Source organism: Chelonia mydas, chromosome 1 (genome assembly GCF_015237465.2).
Source record: "Chelonia mydas isolate rCheMyd1 chromosome 1, rCheMyd1.pri.v2, whole genome shotgun sequence".
Classification (NCBI taxonomy): domain Eukaryota; kingdom Metazoa; phylum Chordata; order Testudines; family Cheloniidae; genus Chelonia; species Chelonia mydas.
In genome coordinates, this window is record NC_057849.1 from 20,149,623 (window position 1) to 20,159,322 (window position 9,700).

Below are 9,700 nucleotides of genomic sequence, written 5' to 3' on the forward strand. Positions count from 1 at the left end.
GTTACTTCACCGCTCTGTGCCTCAGTTTCCCCATAAAATGGGTACAGTGATAACTACCTCCTTTGTAAAGTGCTTTGAGATGGGCAGATGAACAGCCCTATACAAGAGACAGGTTGTCATAAATATAAAGGGAAGGCTAAACACCTTTAAATCCCTCCTGGCCAGAGAAAAACCCTTTCACCTGTAAAGGGTTAAGAAGCTAGGATAACCTCTCTGGCACCTGACCAAAATGACCAATGAGGAGACAAGAGACTTTAAAAGCTGGAGGGGGGGAGAAACAAAGGTTCTCTCTGGCTGTGTGTTGCCTTTGCAGGGACCAGAGCAGGAATGCAGGTCAGAACTCCTGTAAAGGGTTAATAAACAATCTAGTTAGATAAGCGTTAGATTCTGTTTTGTTTAAATGGCTGATAAAATAAGTTGTGCTGAATGGAATGTATATTTCTGTTTTTGTGTCTTTTTGTAACTTAAGGTTTTGCCTAGAGGGATTCTCTATGTTTTGAATTTGATTACCCTGTAAGGTATTTACCATCCTGATTTTACAGAGGTGATTCTTTAACTTTTTCTTCAATTAAAATTCTTCTTTTAAGAACCTGATTGCTTTTTCATTGTTCTTAAGATCCAAGTGTTTGGGTCTGTGTTCACCTATGCAAATTGGTGAGGATTTTGCTCAAGCCTTCCCCAGGAAAGGGGGTGTAGGGTTTGGGAGGATTTTGTGGGGGAAAGACGTTTCCAAGTGCGCTCTTTCCCTGTTATATTTGTTAGACGCTTGGTGGTGGCAGCAATAAAGTCCAGGGGCAAAAGGTAAAACAGTTTGTACCTTGGGGAAGTTTTAACTTAAGCTGGTAAAAATAAGCTTAGGGGGGTTTTCATGCAGGTCCCCACCTCTGTACCCTAGAGTTCAGAGTGGGGAAGGAACCTTGACACAGGTATTAATAATAGTGTTTTTGTCTGTGTTGGAGATGGGCTTGGAGCTTTGGCTATTCCAGGTCTGAGGATGAGACTCTGTCTGGGTCACACTTTTAACAAAAGCTGAGACATAACCAGGTCTTCAGCAGTGTCAGAGATGGGAATGAAGCTTGGCCTATATGAGTGGCTGTCATGCAGCTTTGCGTATGTCAGAGGGAGATGAATTTCAGTATATACCAAGAAGGGGGAAGGTACTCTGATTACATCAGAGGTTGTCATGAAGCTTTTCCTACATGGCAGATCTTGAAAATCCTCTGAGCTGGTCATGGACTATTGCCTGTCACTGAGCTGGATGGGATGGTATTTTTGCTATGTCAGAGTTGGGGATGGAATTCTAACTGTGTGAGAGGTGGGATGAAACAAGCACACCTGAGCTGGGCTTGGAGTTTTGGTGATGGCAGGGATGAGGGTGAAGCTAAGGCTGTTGTTTGCATTGTCAGAAATCAAACTGTGTCCATGTTAGGGCAATAATGTCAGTGAGTGTGATGGAGCATTGTCTCCATCAGGGTTGGGAAGGAAGTGCTGTCTCTATCACTGATTGTCATGGAGGCTGAGCTATGTGGAAAATGAAGATGGAGCCCTGGCTCTGTCTAATGTTCTCATTTTGTCGAGAAGTCCCAATTGATCTAAGACCCTTCCCAGGTCTATCAGGAAGTGGCTCAGGGCCAACAGGCATGTAAATCACTGACAGACCATTTTGAAACATGTCTTTAAGAACAGTGGGTAAGTTTATGCATGTTCTTCCCAGTAATGGAAAGGATTGTTAATTGAAATTTAGACACATGGTGTTATTCTAAAACCATTTATAAGAAAGGCTTTGCAGCATTGTATAAAGTGAGAGGAAAAATTGATGATCTGAAATGAAAATATCTGTAATGAATATTCAGGATCAAGGTTATTTAATTTCTGTACGCCATTGGGTGTGTGTTGTGAGGGGAAAGCCGTCTGAGATACCAAAACTGTAGGGCTCATTTCTCAGTTACACAAAAGTCCCTTTACACCAGTCTGGCAGCAGGAACGGCCCCATGATGAACTCCCCCTGCTCAAAGGGTTTCCGCAGCAGTGTAGAGTATATAAGGGGCCTACATCAACTCACAGCATAGAGAGTGAGCAGAGACATGTCAGAGGCGTAGCCAGAACACCCTGCCCTACAATTATTCTCTGACTCCCAGGAGCTATCAAAGTGGCACCTGCCAAACTCACTCAGTCAACCCACACATCTAATAGGAAACAATACTTTGACAGGGAGCTGGTCAGGAAAGCTACAAAATTGACACAACCCCCTAAGTCGGTGTATGTTATCAGTTCAGTTGTTTCATTTCACAATTTGTTTTTATAGACTCTGATCCATTAGCACTACACATTAGCAGAGCACAGAAATTTGCCTCTGTGTCAGAACATACTTGGTGATGCAGTATCTGGAGGCTGGTTCCCTGGCAAAGCACAATAGCCATGTGTGGATTTCAGGTTTTCCTGTTGCTGAATGGGTTGCGAGATTATAAACGCTCCGATTAACTGGCACCACTACTGAAACGTTATGGATTTTCCTTTGCACTCTTCAAACCGGCAGGAATGTTATTTTGTTTCATTGCGAATAACATTTTTATACTCTACTAGCATAATAAACAAACAGTACCAGTACTGAACACCTACACGTGTACTACATAGGTAAACATATGCATCAGTGCACACTGGACTTGCCGATGGAGATTTTCCATGGTTGTTTTAAGATCACAAGGAAAGAATGAACTGATGAGAAGGGGGAGGAATCATATCAAGCATATGTCCTTGTGATTAGATTTCCATCTGTAGTCTCATACGGGGACCCAGGGGGAGAAGGGGTGGTGGGGAAGGGAGTTAGCATCCCCACAATGGAAATATTGTGAGGGCGGATCTATATTTCTGCCCCTTCAGTTGTTCAATTGCATGTTGTGAGAACCAGTATTCCCTGTAAAGTGCACACGTCGGGGAGGAGGGGGGCAGGGAGAAGGCGAGAACAGGACCCAGTGAGGCTGAAGAGGCCACCACAGTACCCAGGATTGGGCGGGGGAGCAGGTAGGAAGCCAGGTGATCAGGCTAGGGCCGGGAGCAGCTAACCCTGGTGGCCAGCGAGAGAGATGCAAACGGCCAGGACCTCCCTTCCCAGCCTGGAGCCATTGTGCCCCCCTCCACTGAGTCTCAGAAGTGCCCCTCACACCCAACGCAGAGTGCCCACACCACTCCCCATCTTATGCCTCCAGTCCCCTCTCCCCCCGTTCACAGTGAGCTTCGGGTTTCATATCTGGCCAATATATGTGGCAGAGGTGTGGTTTATATGTGTAATAATAGTGTAAGTATAGCCTAGAGCTTGCGCTGAATCCACTTAGGTGAAATAATTCACTCTTCCATTTCTCGCACCTGAAAGGATACATTCAGAGAAATTCATTCGAGGACCCCAATCCTGTACAAACGCACGTGTGTTTGCAAATCTGGACCCTGAATGACGCCAGTCACAGATATCCACTGACAAACAAAACGTTCTTGCATTTGACTGTTTGAGCAGAAGCAGTAGCCAGAGCTTGGGTTTCTTTCTTTGGTATTTTTGTTTGACTGTTTGGGGGCAGAGGGAGGTGGGAAGGAAAGAGGCTGGCAAACTCAGAGGGTTGGGTTTACGCAGCACACTCCTTCTGTGGGCACACGTGGGAGCAAGAAGGAGCAAGTCCCGCCCCCTTTCACTCCTGCTCAGCTCAGACTCCAGCTGCAGCATAGAAAGCAAAGGTTAATCACCAGACACTCCCTGCTATGAGCAAGTAGGTGGGGAGGGGAAGGAGCTCTCCTCTGTGGCCAGAATAGCTGGCCAAATGCACAGGGGGAGTAAGCTACTCCTGTAAGAGCAGTGAGATAGTTGATTCTTCCTCCAGAAAAATGGGGGAGCAGGGAAGCAATTGCGACTGAGTGAGAATCAGTTCTCTGGGCTCTTCCTCAGGCAACGTACCTGCACATCGCCCCTCACTCAGAGCAGATTGTTATGTTGTAAATGTGTCCCCTGCAAGAAAGACACCTTATTTCCACATAGACCAACACATATTATCTTTGTGGCAGAGTAGGAAGAGCAAGTGGAGGAAACAAGTGGAGAGGGATTTGGGTTGTGGCTAATAGTGGAAGTTAGTGGCGCAAAGTGTTGTGGCCCCAACCTCCTCCAGCTTTAATGCACATCCAGGGACATTATACCTGGTCTACATTGTATTTTTCCAGGGCAGATGCAGGCTGTGACTGAAGTCCATTTAGTTAATTCAGTGTTCCAATAATTCGTTTGATTCTTCCCTCCTCCCACACACTTTATAAAATTAAAAACCCATCATACAGCTCCCTGAAAAACAGTGCTTAATTACAAGACATAATCAATTCAATACCGTTATTATTACTGCTTAAAATACCCTAACACATGCATAATGGAGTACTTAAACTACAAATAAATAATTATCCAGCACAAGAGAGGAATGAGAAATGTTCAACATACGCGTTTTGTTTTCCTCTAGCAGGATGACTGAAATGGTACATTATGGGAGATTTGTTTTACTTTCTACTGATTATAGGATGTGTCACTGCAATACAGACGACACACTTAGCTGGCCAGCCTTACAAATTGGGATAATAGAATGAGTTGATTGAGAGGCCCTGAAGTATACAAATAGATGTTGATATTTTTACTCTGCTGGGTTTGTGGCTGCTAATAACTGAGCTGAATGTGGATAAAATATAAAACTAATGGAGTTTGGATTTTCAAAGCTCCTTACTATAAAGGAGTATTTATAAAGGAGATATTTTTAAAACATATAGATGGGTCTAACTTGAACCACTTTAATTGCAGCAGCTAATTTGCTATATCTGGTGCTCAAAGTGATCAGCGGCTCATACTGGTAAACCATGAATATTTTTTATTTTTTAAAGGATTTTTACATGGAATAGGAAAAATATTATGTCCAGAAAATAACAGGCCAGATCCTAATTGGTGGAACTCCAATGAGCTATGCCAATTTACACCAGTTGAGGATCCGGCCAAATAAAACAAAAAGGACCTGTACCTAAAACAAAATTATGTGAATGTAATGAACATAAGCAGTATTGGACAAATTCTCGCCCACTGAACTCTGCATCATGGAGCCCACTGAAGCTCTGTGGTGCAACCTGCCACTGGGAACTGATCCAAAGCCAATCAATGGGATTATTTCCATTGACTTCAGTGGGCTTTGGATCAATCTGTTGGAGTGAAATAGCATCATGAGAGGGCTACCTTCTCTTTCCTCTTTGCCATCGCTGCAGAAGGTGAGAGCATGACCCCATCCAGTGCCTTTCGGGATTCTGTCCAAGAGGGCCACCAGACTGAAATGGAGCTGCCACCTGGGTAGAAGGCCCTCCACCCACCCTTTGTTCCCACATATCTTGCCCTGGCAGGTCCATGGGGGTTGCTGCAGCTCCAGGGTTACAGTAGCCTCAAAGGACAAAATACATGGGGGACCAATTTAGGATGTGGCACTGAGCTCATAAGCATTAACTCCCCTCCCCCATCAGCAGCTCCACAGGACCTGTGGAGCAGCCATGCTGAGCCCCTTCCTCAGCTTCAGCAAGGCTGGAGCAGAGTTTCCCTATCTAACACTGCTGAGTCGGCAAACCTGTACGCAGCTGGGCCAGGAACTGGCCCTATGTGCCGAATGCCCCACTAATCAGACAGAGAAGGGCCTTTGTTCAACACACACAAATAAAAACAAAGCACAACACAGTCTCACCGCGTGTAGTGTCTCAGAGACACACCGTCTCCCAAACAAGTAGGAAGAGTACAGGAACAGGAGAATCAATATTGCCAGCTGGGGTTTGTACAGAGATGTGGAAGGATGAAGCAGAGATGCAGGAAGGCTGGCTCTACACCTCATGCACCTCTCCTGACAACTCCTCTTCCCACTTGTCTTCATGCTGTCCTCTTTGCAGTACTGTCCTACTGTCCTTAAGACTGATAGTCCCTCCTTTGCTCTACCCATGAAGGGCCTGATACAAAGCCCGCTGAAGCCAATGAGAGCTTTTCCACTGACTTCAGCTGGCTTTGGATTCGGGTCTTCACAACCAATCAATCTTCCTAGGGTAAGATCCTTCCGCCTTAAAAGAACAATTAGACAGCAGATAACACAGTTTCTGTTTCTAATTGTTAATTATCGGACCATTATTGATATTATGTTTTTTCTCCAGCTCTACTAATGCTGTTAAATCAGTCAAATCTTTCTATAGCTAATTATACCGATATGTTTCTGGTTGATTAGAACACATCTCTGCAATTGAAAAGCATCCGTGCTAATGTTGTAGAAGGAGAGAATATCTATTGCTTGTTACACTTTTTAATTATAGGCAGGCTGGTACCACCACTTATTACTAAGGTTATCTGACATTTCCCATTATAAGAACCTGTTTTCAGTTGCTTATAACTTTGCCAAATTTAAACCATTTAGCCTGATATTTGACATGTTGGGTGTCTGCCTCAGGCTGAGTGGGGGAGGAGGGTTGTTTGTTTTGTGGGGGTTAAATACGACAAGGCTCCTGTAGAAAAAAATAGCATGCAATCATGTAACTAAAGACTATCATTATGCATAGGCACAAGGGAGCCAAATTAAGGTTGCACAAGAAACCTTAATTCTGACATTTCCTAACATTCAGGTGCTTGAATTTGCAACCTTAAGGTCCTTTTGGCCCAGGTCATGCCCCCTAGATCTGTGAGTGGATGGGACTATCCACACATGGATCTTCCATCCTACCATACAGAAGCAAGAGTCTCAGCAACCTCAAGGGCACCATCCCTCTACCAAACCCTACAGAGTCCTCTTCTTTGGGTTAGGAGCCCACACTGAGATGTGGGCGGTTAGAGATCAGAAACCAGGCCGGGGATTCACATCATTCCTTCTTCCAAAGAGCTTACACAGAAAAGATAATATAACCTGAGGCTGTACTGCCTTTTCTGCCAAGTGTTCCCCATGCAGACAGAGTTCCTGGGGGCAACTGCAGGTGTCAGAAGTCCCAGGTACCATAGCTCCAATTAAGCCTTTACTATGGAACCAGGGTTAAGGTGATGTGGGGTCCAGAGCAGTGCATAGGTTCTGGAACTAGGGGTGGAACAGGGTGTACAGTTTGGTTCAGTGGCTTTCAGCACCCCCACTATACAAATTGTTCCAGCACCCCTGGAGCAGTGGGGAGGGTCTATAGCCTTGATGCTGTGGAGGGACCTCTGTGGGAGGATCTTCACTGATATTTCCTCTCCTACAGCCCCCTCCCACAGCTTTTACAGGAGCGGCTGAGCTGAGCCTTTACAGTCTTATCTCCCACAGTTAATATGGATGACTCATCTCTAATCAGCTAGACATTTGTCAATGGAGACGTCTGAAATTAAGAAGAAAAGCCTGGTAAATGATTCTGCCTTTCTTTGTCTGCGTTAGCACCCCTTAAATAACAGAGGGGGAATCCCTGTATTTTAAAATAAATTGACATTTGCTGCTGTTAATTTAGTCAGTCGTGATGACACCAAGGCATTTGTCATTAACGTTTCAGCTTCATTAATCTAAAGGACGATGGAACGTAATTACAACATGACTAAAAAACAAATGCCACAAATGATTACAATTACAGATCCATTTCAGATCTGTTTGGGGGGCTTAAAGTGATGAAAAGCAAGAGTGCTCTTTTCTGGTGCGGGTAGCACACTCTGTGACTAGCTTAGGAAAATAAAGTAACAGTCTAAAACTACAATAGATTTCAGTCAACCTAAGGGAAATTCACCAGCTGGTGGACAGCCCACTCAGCACCTGTGTGAACAAGTCATGGTGCCTCTGCATTGGAGAGAAAGGGCTCCGGCATTCAGGGCTGAGGAGTCAGACACACTCACTGTGCATGAGGAGTTGGCCTCTCTGCTCATTCCAAATAGGCCATTGCAGTGGGAAGAATGGGGGCTGGCCAACAAAGAGGACACTTAACCAAACTTGTGTAGATTCAGTGGCCAGAAGCCCCCACATAGGAGAATAGAATGGAAGCAACTGCTGCTTTAGCTTATTTAATTATTTATAGACAGTAGAACACCCCCACTAGAATATCCTATAGCCCAGTGGCTAGGGAACTCTCTTCCCATGTGGGGACCTCAAGTTCAAAACCCTTCCTCCTATCAGGCAGAAGTGGGAACTGAACCCAGGTCTCTGACAGCCCAGGGAGTGCCCTAACTGCTGGGCTAAAGCTTATAAGGGAAGCACCACCTCTTCCCTCCATTTTGTGAGTGATACCTCAGTCCCATAACACTTTTTTTTTTTGGGTTGGGGGGGACTGTTCAACAAATTAATGTCATATTCATGAATAGTTTCTGTGACCTGAAAAAAATGCATTTTTTTCGACAGATGTACTATTTGCTGAAAAGAATCACCCAGCTGTAATTTTGATTAATCAAGCCCCAGGTAAATGATTTTGGGTGGCACCAGAAAGGACGGGAGCAGAGATTAGTAAGGAAAATTAACCAAAAGCCACTCAAAAACATCAACGGCTATTAGCCAGGGTGGGCAGGGATGGTGTCCCTAGCCTCTGTTCACCAGAAGCTGGGAATGGGCGACAGGGGATGGATCACTTGATCACTACCTGTTAGGTTCACTCCTTCTGAGGCACCTGGCATTGGCCAGTGTCAGAAAACAGGATACTGGGCTAGATGGACCTTTGGTCTGATCCAGTATGGCCGTTCTTATGTTATGTACTAACTCCTATCTAAAGCAAGGAGTTTCAGGTCCCATGGAGCAGCTAGCAGTAAATCTTGCGAAATCTGAGAATTTATAAGCAAAATGCATGGATTACCGAGGCTGTTGAGCAAGGCCCCTCTGTGGTGTTCCTCTGTTCACTCTCCCAAACTTGCTAATGTTTGTGTCTCGTGATACATATTGCTTTTCTTAAGGCTCCAGCTCCTGGATTCAGGTGAAGATGTGAGAATCTCAGCTTTCATATAAAAAAGAAGGACGTTTCTAAGCCTCAAGGCACCAGAGGGAAGCTTGAAATTGTGACCCAAATGTTCCCTAAAGCTTCATAAACCAGAGGAGAAATCAAAAGAAATCCCTTAGGTATATTTTTTTTAATCTCATGGGTATTGAACTGGTCTCATTATTTTGGGAGGAACGATTGGTGATTTTTTAATGCAAAGGATTGGCAATACTGCTTCTGTTTCACTGGCACTGCTCCTGCAGAGTCTCTGCTGTGTATGTATGGCACCAGCTCCATCCCCTCGCATTTCTGACTCCCCTCACTGCCACCTCAAAGCACTCAGCTGCACTGGGGCCTCCCTAGGCCCAGGGCAGGAGGGAGCATGCTACTAAGCAGTTGCTTCCCCACATCCATGCCCCAAATCCTGCCTAAGGATACTCAGATCTGAGTCTGGTTTCAGTCCATCCTTAGTTTTTGTTATTATGACACAGTATTTACCTTGGGCTTCCACTTTAAGATAGTTTGTGGCTGCCCTTCCTCTCAAAAGTATTATTTCTGTTATGGTAGCAGTAGTACCTAGAGGTCCCAAGCAAGATCTGGGGTCCATTGTGCTAAGCACTATATAATACACATACTAAGAGACAGTCCCTGCTCCAAAAAGCTCAGAGTCTAACTACACAAGACAGAAGAAAGGGAGAACTGTATTGTAATCCCCATTTTATAGGTGGGGAAGTGAGATACAAAGAGATTAAATGACTTACTTGCCCAA

The 9,700-nt window shown here is 44.8% G+C and overlaps 1 long non-coding RNA gene across 1 annotated transcript; it reads left to right on the plus strand.

Moving 5' to 3' along the window:
• The first annotated feature begins 298 nt into the window (after positions 1 to 298).
• Positions 299 to 9,058, plus strand: LOC122461977. The gene is made up of 4 exons (XR_006284290.1): positions 299 to 333; positions 7,252 to 7,388; positions 8,367 to 8,423; positions 8,909 to 9,058. It is a non-coding gene; the product is annotated as an uncharacterized LOC122461977 (long non-coding RNA).
• The last annotated feature ends 642 nt before the right edge of the window (positions 9,059 to 9,700 follow it).